Source organism: Desmodus rotundus, chromosome 2, assembly GCF_022682495.2.
Source record: "Desmodus rotundus isolate HL8 chromosome 2, HLdesRot8A.1, whole genome shotgun sequence".
NCBI lineage: Eukaryota > Metazoa > Chordata > Mammalia > Chiroptera > Phyllostomidae > Desmodus > Desmodus rotundus.
Window position 1 is genome coordinate 157523013 of NC_071388.1, and position 16154 is coordinate 157539166.

General features: G+C 39.6%; 1 protein-coding gene across 4 annotated transcripts in view; it reads left to right on the forward strand.

The window, feature by feature from the left end:
* Positions 1-16154, forward strand: part of UBR3 (ubiquitin protein ligase E3 component n-recognin 3) — a 200602-nt gene that overhangs the window by 29398 nt on the left and 155050 nt on the right. The window lies entirely within an intron of this gene.

The following is a 16154-nucleotide window of genomic DNA, read 5'->3' on the forward strand; positions in this document are numbered from 1 at the left end:
GGTTCATTTTGCACAGGAATACAGGTAAAGCTCCTCAATCATTGTCAGGCAGTAAGGATCAGACAATAGATAACATACAAAGAACTCTGAGGGCTTATTCTGAGTTAGATTCAGTTAGTTAAAGGGCTATAAGATTTTGGGAAACAAACTCATTGCAGGCTTGGACCCTTATCATTTAAACTGAGGGTATAAACAAAACATGTTTCACAGGGTTTTATGCATTCTTTCTTAGGCCTGATTGCCCCGGGGAATTTGCCCTTTCCAGCACAGGACTACACTGCCCTCTGTCATTGTTTCAGGCTTAAGTCAGGGGTGGGGCAAGTAAGGCAGCCAAGAGATTAGGAGACTTCTTGCAGACAGAATGCAGACTTGGGCTACGTCAAACCGAGGGGCGAGGGTGCATCACCCACTTTTTCTATAGCCCCCCGAGTCCTTCCCTGCGGGCCTTTTTCATGATCATGCCTGTCTTAGGTCATCCCTCCCTTGAGGATTCTTAATTGTCATTGGCTAACTGGTCAGGCTCAGGGCCAAGCAGGGTAAGGTAAAGTGGGCAGAGATGGCGCCCCTGCCAGGGAGATAAGCTTTGTCTCCTTAGTGGCTTATGGTCCCAAGGTTTCTGACTCAGCCTTAACCATGGGGGTTACAGTTTCTGAAACCAGGCAGGGTGGTTCCCAACATTAGGCCCAACAAATAATATTAAACCTGTGTAGATGGGATTTAAAATGTTTCCTTTTATTTCTTAACTCATATAATCTAACAATTTTAGATATGAGAGGACTCTATACCTTAATGAAGCTATACATATTAGAGATGTAGAGTTGTATAGAGAAATAGCACAAGAATACATATTGGTGAATTTGGAACTGAATTTCTGATGTGACTCCTTTTTTTACTGTAGTGTATTTAATTGTATTTATCATTAATGTCTGTCCCTAATCTCTAGAATGTAAGCTCCCTAAAGGCTGGATATACTGTTTTGATTATTTAAATGTTAAAAAGCTAGTTTTAATATATGATAAAGCTACTTCACCTTCATTACTCTTATTTTTCTGAATTTTCTTAGCTATTCTTACTTTTCCATAGGAACTTTAGAACCAGCTTGTTTATTTCTTACTGGGATTTATACTGAGGTTCATATTAAATATGTAGATTAGTTTAGGTAGATAATGTATACCTTTATGGTATGCCTTTTGTGACCCTCGGGAGTTTTTAAAACAATTTCATCACTCAGGTTTCTCATTTAGTGTTTCTGAGATTGCCCCTTCTGTAAAACAAAGAGAATAGATTATTTCAGCGTCTTTTAGGCTGGGGTCTGGTTAGTCTCCAGGGATCCGTAATTACCTTAAATTATATGCAGAGTACTGTGTATGTGTGTAATTTGTGCTAAGTTGGAAATGGGATGTGCACATCAAAGGCTAATTTTTAGGGGAGCTTATCAGATGCTTTTGTGATTTTTGAGGCATGTGGTTGAGTTATTCGAGTTGGCCTCTCCTTGTCCTCCTACTCCCTTCTAAGTCTTCATAATTTGCAAACCAACCTCCAGAATCCTCTGTCCCTTTTCTTTTCATTTTCCTCCTATTCATTTCCTCCCCTCCCCTTCTCTTAAGAGTCCAAGTATTCTGCTGTTAGTCATTTAAGTTTGGTTTGTGATATTTTACTGATCTGCGTACTTATCATTCGAGCAATTTTCTGTCCATTAATGAAAAGTTTTAAAAACTTGATGTAAAATAAAATTTGATGAGGTCATTTTATTGACTCTTTATATATTAATAGTTCTACTGGACCATTCTATTACTGCTATAACATACTGCTCCACTAAGGAATATTTAACCTTCTTCATTTTTTAAAAAGATCTTATTTATTTATTTTTAGAGAGAGGAGAAGGGAGGGAGAAAGAGAGGGAGAGAAACATGGATGTCAGTTGCCTTTTGTGCACCCCCAACTGGGGACCTGGCCTGCAACCCAGGAATGTGCCCTGACTGGGAATTGAATCCTCAACCTTTGAGTTCTCAGGCCAGCACTCAATCCACTGAGCCACACCAGCCAGGGCTTCACATTCTTAATTATTAAAAACCATTGGGTTCCTTGAAGAAAGTATCTGTGACCTATGAACTGCTAATATGAACACTTTACTTCCTGCCTCATTTTTTCTTTGGAGCCATTCTACTTGTCTAGAAAGCTTTCTTCCTGTTCATGTAGGGAAAAGTTTTTAGTACTTGATTATATACACTTGTGTTTGTCAGGTCTCTTGACAATATGCTTTACCTATAGAGCTTTGCTTACCTAGGCCTGTAGCCTAAATATCCCTTCAGAAAGGCCTTCCCTAGAACAAACCCAAAGAAACCAGAGGGGGAGGGAGGGGCATTACAAGGGAAAGAAGGGGAAGGGTCAAGTGAAGGAACATGTATAAAGGACCCAAGGACAAAGACAATGTAGGGAGGTGGGGAGGACTGAATGTGGAAGGTCGGGGGTGGGTAGGGCAAGGGAGAGTAATGGGGGAAAAATGGGGACAACTACATGAACAACAGTTAAAAAAGAAAAAAAAGAGGCATGAATCAGGGGGAAAAAAAGAAAGGCCTTTCCCAACAAACCTGATTTAAAGGAGCCTAATGGAGGCTGTCTATAAATCATGCCATGAAATTGTTTTTATAGAGCGTATTTTTCTTTCTTTTTTCTTTTTTTCTTTTTAATATATTTATTGATTATGCTATTACAGTTGTCCCATTCCCCCCCCTCACTCCACTCCATCCTGCCCACCTCCTCCCTCCCACATTCCCCCCCTGTAGTTCATGTCCATGGGTCATACTTATAAGTTCTTTGGCTTTTTAGAGCGTATTTTTCATATTTATTGTTTTTGTTTCTCTCTCTTCTCCTTCCCTCCCTCACCCAATAGAAAGTTAGCTCTGTGAGAACAAGGCCCCTGTATTCTTATGGTCTAAATGCCAGGGACATAGTGGTTCATCACAGCATATTTGAAAAAGTGGTTATTCTTTAATTGGACACCCATGAAATCATTTTGGGTGTTCTATCAGATTAAGTCTTTGTTTCATCAAGCCTTTTTGAAATACTTGCTATTTAAGATGCTTTAGTTCCTGTTACTATGCTAAGCCTGAAATACTAAAATCAGTTTTGTATGTTGATGTCATAGTATGTTACATCTATATTGGACAGTCCTACATTATTTAAACTAGCTCACAGAGCTCGGTTCTGTGGTCTTTTGGCTGTTAGTGTGTCCAGTCCACGGCCATCTGATACACTCCTGTAACCCCAGTCCCTAGGTGTCTTAGACCATTCTTGCTGTCCCTTGGGCTTAGTTCCAGGTTGAAATTCTACTCCTTGAAGCCACTTGACACTTTGTTCATATTGTTTTTCACTCTGTGCCCAGAAGCTCTTTTGAATTGCTTTATTTCCTGCACTGAGTGTCTCAGGGAGCTTTCTGTGCTCTCCTTTATCTAATCCTTTCTCTCTTCCTGCTTTTCAGCTCTCCAGCCTTCCATTGCATCCTTTACTCTTTGTGCCCAGTGTGTTTTCTTATTCTTCTATTCTGGCTTTCCTTTCATCTGTTTTCTCTCCTTTTCACTTATGTTTGTAGGTGCTTTAATTAAATTATCTTAGATCACCACTGTTTCTCTCAGTTATCATAGAGGCCAGGTTCTTTTTTTAATCTCTAAAGGCTCTTAAAATATTATAGCAATGGTAGCATTTAATTTTTTTATTTTTTTCACATTTTTTATTGTTGTTCAAGTACAGTTGTCTCCATTTTCACCTTACCACTCCCCCCGACCCCAGCCATCCCCACTTCCCACCCTTGATCTTACCCCACCTTGGCTTTGTCCATGTGTCCTTTATACATGTTCCTGACAACTGTCACCCCCTTTCCCTCCGTTATTCCCTCCCACCTTCCTTCTGGTTACTGTCAGTTTGTTTTTCAGTTCAATGTGTCTGGTTATATTTTGCTTGCTTGTTTGTTTTGTTGATTAGGTTCCACTTATAGGTGAGATTGTATGGTATTTGTCTTCCACTGCCTGGCTTACTTCACTTAGCATAATGCTCTTCAGGTCCATCCATGCTGTTGCAAAGGTTAGGAGCTCCTTCTTTCTCTCTACTGCATAGTATTCCATTGTGTAAATGTACCATAGTTTTTCGACCCACTCATTTGCTGATGGGCACTTAGGTTGCTTCTAGCACTTGGCTATTGTAAATTGTGCTGCTATGAACATTCAGGTGCATAGGATCTTTTGAATTGGCATTTCAGGATTCTTAGGGAATAGTCCCAGAAGTGGAATTGCTGGGTCAAAAGGCAGATCCATTTTTAGTTTTCTGAGGATATTCCATAATGTTTTCCACAGTGGCTGCACCAGTCTGCATTCCCACCAAGAATATACTGGGGTTCCCTTTTCTCCACAACCTCACCAGAAATTTTTGTTTGTTGATTTGGTTCTGATGGGCATTCTGACCAGTGTGAAGTGGTATCTCATTGTGTTTTTAATTTGCATCTCTCTGATGGCTAGTGATGCCAAGCATCCTTTCCTATGTCTCTGGACCCTCTGTATGTCTTCCTCAGAGATGTGTCTGTTCAGATCCTTTGCCCATTTTTTAATTGGGTTGTTTGTCTTCCTGGAGTGGAGTTGTGTGAGTTCCTTATATATTTTGGAGACCAAACCCTCATCTGAGGTATCACTTGAAAATATATTTTCCCATATAGTTGGTTCCCTTTTCATTTTCCTGTTGTTTCTTTAGCCATGTAGAAGCTTTTTATTTTGATGAAGTCCCATTTGTTTATTCTTTCCTTTTTGTCCCTTGCTCTAGGGGATATGTTGACTGTGTGGAATATCTTGAGATTTTCCTTCTCATGTTCTCCTCTAGGACTTTTATGGTGTCATGACTTATATATGTCTTTTATCCACCTTGAATTTATTTTTGTGTGTGGTGTAAGTTGGCAATAGAGTTTCATTTTTTTGCATGTAGCTGTCCAGCTCTCCCAACACCGTTTGTTGAAGAGGCTATTTTTACTCCATTTTATGCTTCTGTCCCCTTTGTCAAATATTAATTGATCATAGAGACTTGGGATTATTTCTGGGCTCTCTATTCTGTTCCACTGATCTATATGTCCTTATTCCAGTACTAGGCTGTTTAATTACAGTGGCCTTGTAGTACAATTTGATATCAGGTATTGTGATCCCTCCTACTTTATTCTTCTTTCTCAAAATTGCTGTGGCTATTTGGAGTCTTTTATGGTTCCATATAAATTTTGGAAATGTTTCTTCTATGTTTGTGAAATATGCCATTGGTATTGTAATAGGGATGCGTTGAATCTATAAATTGCTTTGGGTAGTACGGACATTTTGATGATGTTAATTCTTCCATTCCATGAACACGGAACATGCTTCCAATAGAAATGGTAGCATTTTAAAAGTTTTCTTGATTTTAGTTAGATTTTGTGTGCCCAGGTGAAAGAGGTTCTTAAATTCATATTTCCTTTTACATAAAGGTTTAGACCTTAGGGGCAGTAGTTACTAACCTTTTTCATAATATGATAGATGTGGAAATGATATTTTGATGGGACACTGAGGAAACTAAGAAGGCTGCTCAGACCCTGCCTTTCTGTCTGCCTTGAGGACTGAAGAGATCCGTATCTCTTCTCTGAAATCTACTGGACCTAACAATTGGAAGCTTTCCCTTAAGGGTAGAAAGACTTCAGCAGGTGTGAAACCTCTGAATGTTTTTTAAAATTTGTATATATGTATATTGTAAAGAAAGAGTTGTAACTTTCATTAGATTCTCAAAGGGGTCCATGAAGCAAAAGAGGTTAAGAATTATTGATAGAAAGCGGGATGACAGCCAAGGGTGGAGGGGTGGGTAGGGGGTGGAGGGATTGAGGAAGAAGGAAGAAGGACTCATGGACATGGTCAGCAGTGTGGTGATTCTGGGGTGGGGCAGGGGAGTGTAAGGGGACTAAATGGTAATGAAAAAATACGATAACAAAAATGAAAAATAAAATAAAAAATAAAATTTCTCTTACCAATTAAAAAAAATATTGCTTTAAATTTTGGAATTAAAACCAATCAAATGGCATACTTACAATTGTTTGTTTTGGGCACAATTTTTTATTATTACAAATTTATAGATATGTTTGTTTTACAAAATTCAAACATTACAGGTAGACTTAATGTAGAATGTAAAGTATGCCATATCACTCCCAGCTAATTTACACCAAATTTGGCATACATTTCTCTAAATATTTTTTTCTTACATATGTTAACATTTTCTTGCCATTCTTTCTCCAAAATTTTATTTGTGAAAAAGATTATAATATGTTTATACTACTAGGGAATTTTCTTATTTTTAAATTTTATTTTTATTGTTTACTAGTTTATTATGTTCATTAGATTCCACAAATAAATGAGATCATGTGGTATTTTTCTTTCTCTGACTGTCTTAATTCACTTAGCATAATTTTCTCCAGTCCCATTCATGCTGTTGCAAAATGTAGGAGTTCCCTCTTTTTTAATGCTTTGTAATACTCTTTTGTGTAAATGTACCACAGTTTTTTTTATCCACTCAATTACCGATGGACATTTAGGCTGTTTCCAGATCTTGGCTATTGTAAATAACTCTGCTGTAAACATAGGAGTACATGTATATTTTATTTATTGGTGTTTCAGAATCCTTAGGGTATATTCCCAAAATTGGAATTGCTGGGTCAAAAGGCAGTTCCATTATTTATTTATTTATTCATTCATTCATTCAGTTATTTTACTGTTGCTCAATTACAGTTGTCTGCATTTTCTCTTCACCCTTCTGCCCTATCCCAGCCAATCCCACCTCCCTCCCATGCTTCCACCCTCCCCCTGGGTTTTGTCAATGTGTCCTTTATAGTAGTTCCTGTAATCCCCTCTCCCCACTGTCCCTACCACCCTCCCCTCTGGCTATTGTTAGATTGTTCTTAACTTCAATGTCTCTGGTTATATTTTGTTTGCTTTTTCCTTCTGTTGATTATGTTCCAGTTAAAGGTGAGATCATGTGGTATTTGTCCCTCACTGCCTGGCTTATTTCACTTAGCGTAATGCTCTCCAGTTCCATCCATGCTGTCACAAAGGGTATATGAGCTTCTTCTTTCTCTCTGCTGCGTAGAATTCCATTGTGTAAATATACCACAGTTTTTTGATCCACTCATTTGCTGATGGGCACTTAGGTCGCTTCCAGTACTTGGCTATTGTAAATTGTGCTGCTATGAACATTGGGGTGCATAGGTTCTTTTGGATTGGTGTTTCAGGGCTCTTAGGGTATAATCCCAGCAGTGGAATTGCTGGGTCAAAAGGCAGACCCATTTTTAGTTTTCTGAGGAAATTCCATACTGTTTTCCACAGTGGCCTCACCAGTCTGCATTCCCACCAACTGTGCACTAGGGTTCCCTTTTCTCCCCATCCTCTCCAACTTTTGTTTGTTGATTTGTTTATGTTGGCCACTCTGACAGACATGTCCCCTAAAGCAAGGGACATAAAGGAAAGAATAAACAAATGGGACCTCATCAAAATAAAAAGCTTCTGCATGGCTAAAGACAACAGCATTAAAATGGAAAGAGAACCAACAGTATGGGAAAACATATTTGCCAATGATACCTCAGACAAGGGTCTGATCTCCAAAATATATAAAGAACTCACATGACTCCACTCCAGGAAGACAAACAACCCAATTAAAAAATGGGCAAAGGGAGAACCAAGATGGCGGCGTAGGTAGACACACTGCGCCTCCTCGCACAACCAGAACTGACAGAGAATCGAACAGCAAGGGGGACCAACACCAAGGAAACAGAAAATAATCATTCATCCAGACTGGTAGGAGGGGCGGAGACGGCACTGGGGTGGAGAGGACTCGCGTGGCTGTGGCGGGACTGAGACTAGCGGAGTGTGGGACAAATGGCGCAGGCAGTCCGAGCACTAGCAGACCCTGCGGTCCCACATTTGCACAGATAAACCCAGAGGGCCGGACTCAGAGTGGCGGAGAGTGGGGCAGGCAGAGTGGCGGATAGCACATTGCGGCACCACATTCGCCCACAGATAAACCGGACAAACGGCGGGCAGAGAAGCAGACCTCTGCGCAACCCAGGGCTCCAGCTCCGGGAAATAAAGCCTCAAACCTCTGATTGAAAGCGCCCCTGGGGGTTGGGGCGGCAGGAGAGACTCCCAGCCTCACAGGAGAGGTTGTTGGAGAGACCCACAGGGGCCTAGAGTGTGCACAGGCCCACTTACTCGGGAACCAGCACCAGAGGGGCCCAGTTTGATTGTGGGTAGCGGAGTGAAAGACTGAAATCCGGAGGAGAGTGAAGCGGGCGCCATTGCTCCCTCTCGGCCCCGCCCCCACGTACAGCATCACAGCCCAGTGACCAGCGTTACCCCGCCCTGGTGAACACCTAAGGCTCCGCCCCTTAAAGTAACAGACGCGCCAAGACAAACAAAAAAAAAATGGCCCAAATGACAGAACACTTCAAAGCTCCAGAAAAAATACAACTAAGCGACGAAGAGATAGCCAACCTATCGGATGCACAGTTCAAAGCACTGGTTATCAATATGCTCACAGACTTGGTTGAATCTATTCGAAAAACAGATGAAAAAATGAAGCCTATGCTAAGAGAAACAAAGGAAAATGTACAGGGAACCAATAGTGATGAGAAGGAAACTGGGACTCAAATCAATGGTATGGACCAGAAGGAAGAAACAAACATTCAACCAGAAAAGAATGAAGAAACAAGAACTTGGAAAAATGAGGAGAGGCTTAGGAACCTCCAGGACACCTTGAAACGTTCCAACATCCGAATTATAGGGGTGCCAGAAGGAGAAGAGGAAGAACAAAAAATTGAAAACTTATTTGAACAAATAATGGAGAACTTCCCCGATCTGGCAAAGGAAATAGACTTCCGGGAAGTCCAGGAAGCTCAGAGAGTCCCAAAGAAGCTGGACCCAAGGAGGAACACAACAAGACACATCATAATTATATTACCCAAGATTAAACGCAAGGACCTACGTCCAAGATTACTGTATCCAGCAAAGCTATCATTTAGAATGGAAGGGAGGATAAAGTGCTTCTCAGATAAGGTCAAGTTGAAGAGGCTCATCATCACCAAGCCCTTATTATATGAAATGTTAAAGGGAGTTACCTAAGAAAAAGATCAAAAATAGGAACAGTAAAAATGACAACAAACTCACAGTTATTAACGACCACACATAAAACAAAAACGAGAGCAAACTAGGCAAACAACTAGAACATGAGGGTTGTCAATAAGGGAGTGGGAGGGGGAGTGGGGGGTAAAGGTACAGAGAATAAGTAGCATAGATGATAGGTGGAAAATAGACAGGGGGAGGGTAAAAATAGTGTAGGAAATGTAGAAGCCAAAGAACTTATAAGTATGACCCATGGACATGAACTATGGGGGGGGAATGTGGGAGGGAGGGGGTTGGGCAGGATGGAGTGGAGTGGGGGGGGAAATGGGACAACTGTAATAGCATAATCAATAAATATATTTAAAAAAAAAAATGGGCAAAGGACTTGAACAGAAACTTCTCCAAGAAAGACATACAGAGGGCCCAGAGACATATGAAAAGATGCTCAGCATCACTAGCCATTATTATTTTTTAAGGATACTCCATATTATTTTCTATAGTGGCTGTACCAGACTGCATTCCCACCAACAGTGCACTAGGGTTCCCTTTTCTCCACATCCTAACCAATACTTGCTGTTTGTTGATTTATTGATGGTGGCCTTTCTGACAGGTGTTAGATGATATCTCATTGAGGTTTTAATTTGCATTTCTATGATGATTAGTGATGTTGAGCATTTTTTCATAACTGTATGGGCCCTCTGTACGTCCTCTTTGGGGAAGTATCTATTCAGGTCTTTTGTCCATTTCTTACTATGCAATTCTTTTCTCATTTTATCTTAGGTATGGTTCTGTTTATAATATTTATTGATATACCTCATTCTTTTAAACAAATGCAAAATATTTTATGGATCTGTTGGCAGCAAAACAGCACCAGGTATTAGACTGGTGGATCAGACGAGACCTTGGTTCAGTAACCTTGGTAATTGAGTTCTGGTTAAGAAAGAATTCAGAGCCAACACTCAAACTATAACAAAAAGTTTATTTAGAAAGTCACAGAGGTAAAATAAATGGGCTCAGGAAATAAGTTACAGAGACAAAAGAAGGGTCCCTGGAGATTAGGAGAAGGAGAGGCAAGGAAAATGTGTCTGGGGAAGGTGTGGTGTGATCATAGAGAAAGCCAAGTTGGGTCTTGAGGGTACTTATCTGGAGGTATCAGGGGAAGATCCCAATAGAATATTCACCAGCTTTCCAGGTGTGTCCTTTCAGGGTCATGGTCTCTACTGATTGGTTGACACTAGGGAAGGGGATCGTTATCAGTGCAGCCTGTCCTGATGTCAGCAATTGTGTCACTTGTCTGGTTTTGACGCTGTTCTGGGCCTGGGGCTGAAACACAACTGAGGGTTAGATGTATTTGATGTAGGGCAGAACCTTATTGTCCTAAGCTTAGTCCCTACAGGCTATTCTCTGGCCCTTTGATCATTCCCCCAAGAGGGGTCTGACCCACATGACTAGCAACATGCTAGGGTAAGAAAGGTCTGGGTAGGGTTGGATCTGCTAGACCAATGTTATGAAAGGTCAGTGGCTCTAAACTGCATGACCAGCGGTACGCTAGGGAAGGAAAGGTTACTCTGGGGGTAAGGACCTTGTTTCCCCGGTTTTGCAGGTTGCTAGGCACACGGGGCTTTCCTCTCTGGTGACTTTCTGTACTTGGCCCATTGTGTTTGCTCTGCCCATGTCTGTCTAACTGCATACCACAGACCCACCATAATGTAGTTAATCTTTATTCTACTACTAAACACATGAATTGCTTCTTTTTTGTTTTACAGACTTTGGTATATAGTCAACGTCTTTGTGGATATACAGGGTGGGGCAAAAGTAGGTTTATATTTGTTTGCATTGAAAATAATACAATAATTAATAATATAAGAATAAATCAAAATTATGTTTTGCATAATCACAACCGTAAACCTACTTTTGCCCCAATCTGTATTCCTGTAAATTTAGGGATATTTTTGTATAATAAATTTCTAGAAACTAAAATGCTATTCTAGGGTTATAAACACTTAAAGTTTTAATAGATATTGTCAAAATGTCACCAAAAACTGCATGTATTTATACTTCCATGTGTATGATAATAGAAATTTTTGCCCATGCTTTCTAACAATGAATCTTTCCTAGTCTGTAAGATAAAAAAAACATTTTGTATTATCAAAATTTTCAAACATACACTGAGGTAAAGACAACATAACATCAAACCTCCATATGCCCATCAGTGGACTCAACAGTTGTTAAGATTTTGCCACATTTGCTTCATCTGCCTTTTTCTTTTAGCTGAAATTTTTTCCCCATACTTCTTCCACCCCCACCACCTTTTGCTAAAGCATTTTGAAGCAAATCCCAAACATCGTGCTATCTCACCCTGATATGCTTCAGTATTCATCTTAAAAAATGAATATTTCCTTTCTTTTAAAAAATGTTAGCTTTTAGCACAGAGAATTTCAAACAACACATATATTAGCAATGAACATAATGAACCCAACTGATTTTTTCTTTTATTAGGAAAAAACTCATGGTGGCACTTATTTAAAGACCATTTAAAACTACAATCTTTTGGCTTGGTGGCTTAAGGATTTGAAGGGGGTACTCAGTGGCTTTGATATGGCCTACATTCTGTTTAATGAGCATAACATAATGAAATGCCATCTATCTGTCTCACAGTTTTAACAATTAACAACTCATAGCTGGTCTTGGTATACTTTTACCTACTTCCCTTCACCCAACCAGAGTATTTTGAAGCAAGTCCCATATATTATAGCATTTCATCTGTAAGCATTTTTATAGATATATCTAAAAGGCAAGACTTCCCATTTCAATAACCACACTGCTGCTATTGTCATACGCACAAGATAATTCATTAATATCATCAGATGTCCATGAACATGTAAACACAATGCCATTATCACATCTAATGGAATTGTCTGTTGAACGAGTCCCCCGCTCATAATCAGACTTCTTGACTGACTGAAAAATGCCTTTTTCCAGGTTTTTTTTTTTTTTTTTTTTTTTTTTTTTTTTAGAATCAGTTCACATAGTACATATGGTTATTGGGTCTCTCAGGCCTAATTTAACCTAGAGTGGTCATTCTGCCTCGTTTTTCCTTCTGCCACTGACACAGGTTGTGGAAACTGAGTCAGTTGTCCTGTATAATATTCCACATTCATGATTTGTCCTTTTGCTTTTTTGTGGTGTTATTTCACTTGTTTCTTCATCTCCTATGCTTATTTATGAATGGAAGTAAGTTCTAGAGGTGTGATGTCATTCAAGTTCATCTTGTTTGGTAAGAACACTTCATAAATGGTGCTGTGTGCTTCACAAGCATCACAGAGCAGGATTTTTTCACTTATGGTCATACTGAGATTTGTAAGGATGTAACAGTCTGATCTCTTATAAAAAATTTCCCCTTAAGCCTTCCACTAGTGGTTCCATTGCATGGGGCAAATATCTCAGTGGATATCACAAGATAATCATTTTCTAGTTACTCATTTTTTACTTTAATTAAATTCATTGCTTTGATTATTTTTTAAACAAAAGAAATCGTATACTTGCTTTATTCACAAAAAGCATTTTACGAAACATGTACAGAATTATCCTAATTCTGTTTTCAAGCACATGATTGCAAAAAGGGAAGCTATTCATTGTTTTATTTGCTAATTTGGTGATTGATTCATTGCTTTGGTTATCAGAGAACTTGAGCATCCTTTCACATGCTTATTGGCCATTCACTACCTCTTCTGTGACTAGTTCATGACCTTTCCTGATTTTTCTATCAAAGTATTTTCTTTTTCTTATCCAATTTGAGATTTCAGAGATCATATAATTAATCCTTTATCTTTTTTACTTATAGTAAATATTCTTTCTAGTTTTTAATTGTCTTCTGCATAGAAGCTTTTGATTTATGTAGTTGTTATAATTTATGAGTTTTGGTTTTAAGCCTTACTTATCCTTGACATAATGTAGGGAAATAGTTTATTTTCTTCCTGGCCCCTTTTTTTCCACATTTGATTTTGATCTGTATGGAATATATTTTGTTTATGGTGAAAGAAAAATCAAATTTATATTCTGCATTTAAATAATCAATTGTTTAAAGCAGTTTATTTGTCTTCTCCTCACTGAATTGAGATACCACATTTATTATATTAAATTTGCACATTTACATAGTCTGCTTCTATACTCCATTGTGGTCCATGATGTTACCACATTACTACAGATTTGTAATTATTATTAAGGCACCAAGTAGAGTTGTAATTATGATACTATGTTTTAAGGTCTAGGTCAGTATCATCAATTTTTTTCAATTTGTACTGATTTTTTTTCACATATATGCTCTTCCATTTGGACTTTAGAATTAGTTTGTAATTAGTCTCATTGGGATTTAAATCAATTGACATTGACTTCTAGTCAAGATGGTGGCATAGGCAGATATGGCTCACCTCTTCACACAACCACATCAAAATTACGACTAAAATATAGAATAGCTATCACTCAGAACCATCAGAAATTGAGTTGAATGGAATTCTGACCACTGTGGAATTAAAGAAACCACATCCATCCAGACTGGTAGGAGTGTCAAGAGAAGTGGAACGGCTGGTCCCACATCCACATGTGGATACAAATATGGGAGAGAAATCTCAGCGAGGAGCCCTAGCCCAGCGTTCTAGTGCCAGGAATATAAGTCTCCACAACTTCTGGCTGCAAAAACCAGCAGGTACTGAGTCTGCGGAAGAAACTGCTGGAGCCTGGAGCAGTTCGTCTTGGGGAGCCCACACATGGACTCACCTCTTCAGACTCACTCCCTGTGAGATCCAGCACTGAGGTAGCAGCTTGAAAGGCATCACTGGCATACTGGAGGAAACTGAAGCATTGGCATCAAGGCGAGCAGAGGCCATTGTCCCTTTTCTAAACCATTCCCCAACAGAGCCACAGAACTGGCAAGCTGGTGCCATATCTGAGACTCGATCAACCTGGCTAACACTGTTCGACTTGCCTTGGAGATCTCCAAAGACTTTGCCCCACCCAATTTATGGGCCCACCCAAGCTGCTTTTCCATATGAATGGCTGGTCTTGGCTCCTGCTGCACAACTTCTTGAATCCTCTCAAACAAGCAACATCTGGCTTTAGTGAGCTCCGGATCCTGCACTAGCAGCAGCCAGCCTAGATTCACAGCCTGGCTTTGCCTGGGAATCTCCAAGCCCAGCACAAGTAGCAGCCATCTCAGATTGCTTTATACCTCAGGTTGGGTGCTCTGAGCAAAACACAGGTTGGGGCCGACCTGGGCCTGCACCACTTGGGAAACTCCAGGGCCAGCGCACCTGGGGGACAACTACAGGCCACGTTGGAGCACCACCACCCTGCCCCTGCACAGCTGATCCTCCACAGAGGGCAGATGGTGGTCAGTGGCTACAGCCAGTCCTTGCAGCTGACTGGCCCTGGTAAATCCTCATTTACCTGCCAACAGCAACCAAGGCTCAACTACAAAAGGAGAGTGTACTGAACCCACACAAAGGGCATACCTCGAGTACCCAGCTTGGGTGATAGGGAGGTTGTGCCACTGGACCCTAGTAGATACCTACTACATTAGACAACACTACCAAGACACAGAGACAAAGCAACTTTGCCTAACACATAGAAACAAACACAGGGAGGCTGCCAAAATGAGAAGACAAAGAAAGAGGGCCCAAATGAAAGAACAGATCAAAAGTCCAGAAAAAGAGCTAAACAAAATGGAGATAAGCAATCTATCAGATGCAGAGTTCAAAACACTGGTTATAAGGATGCTCAAGGAACTTAGTGAGGACCTTAGCAGCATAAAAAAGACCCAGTCAAATCGAAGGATACACTAATTGAAATAATGAACAATTTACAAGGAAACAACAGTAGAGTGGCTGAAGCTGAGAATCAAATCAGTGATTTGGAATATAAGGAAGCAAAAAACAACTGTGTAGAACAAGAAGATAAAAGAACCGAAAAAAGTGAAGATAGTATAAATAACCTCTGGGGCAACTTCAAGAGATCCAACATTCACATCATAGGAGTGCCAAAAGGAGAAAAGAAAGAACAAGAAATTGTAAATCTGTTAATGAGAGGAAACTTCCCTAATTTGGTGAAAGAAATAGACATTCAAGTTCAGGAAGCACAGAGAGTCCTAAACAAGTTGGATGCAAATAGACCCACTCCAAGACACATCATAATTAAAATGCCAAAGATGAAACATAAATGAGAATCTTAAAAGTAGCAAGAGAAAAGAAGTTAGTTACCTAAGGGGAGTTCCATAAGACTGTCAGCTGATTTCTCAAAAGAAACTTGGCAGTCTAGAATGGACTGGCAAGACATATTCCAAATCATGGAAAGCAGAGACCTACAGCCAAGATTGCTCTACCCAGCTATCATTTAGAATCAAAGGGCAGATAAAGAGCTTCCCAGGCAAGAAAAAACTAAAGAAGTTCACCATCACCAAACCATTATTATATGAAATGTTAAAGGGACTCATTTGAGGAAAAGAAGAATATCAAAAACTATGAAAAATAAAATAACAATAAATACATATCTATCAACAATTGAATCTGAAACACGAACTGAGCAAACCAGAAGAATAGAGACAGAGTCATGGATATGGAGAGTGTTTTAATGGTTGCCAGATGGTAGGTGAATGGGGGGAAATGGGTGAAGAGGTATGGGGATTAAGAGTTACAGAATAGCCATGGGGATATAAAGTACAATACAGGAAATGGAGTAGCCAAAGAAATTATATGCATGACCCATGGACATGAACAATCATGGGGGTATTGCCTGAAGGAGTGTGGGGTGCTGGGTGGTGGGGGCAAAGTGGGAAAAATCAGGATAACTGTAATATCATAATCAGTAAAGTATAATTAAAAAATAAATTGAATGGCATTAATTTAGGTGGAATTGACATTTAAAAAATAAAATTAGATTTTCCATTTGGGTATGTATTTTCTCTATTCAGATCTATGTTTTTCAACTAAAATAGTTTCA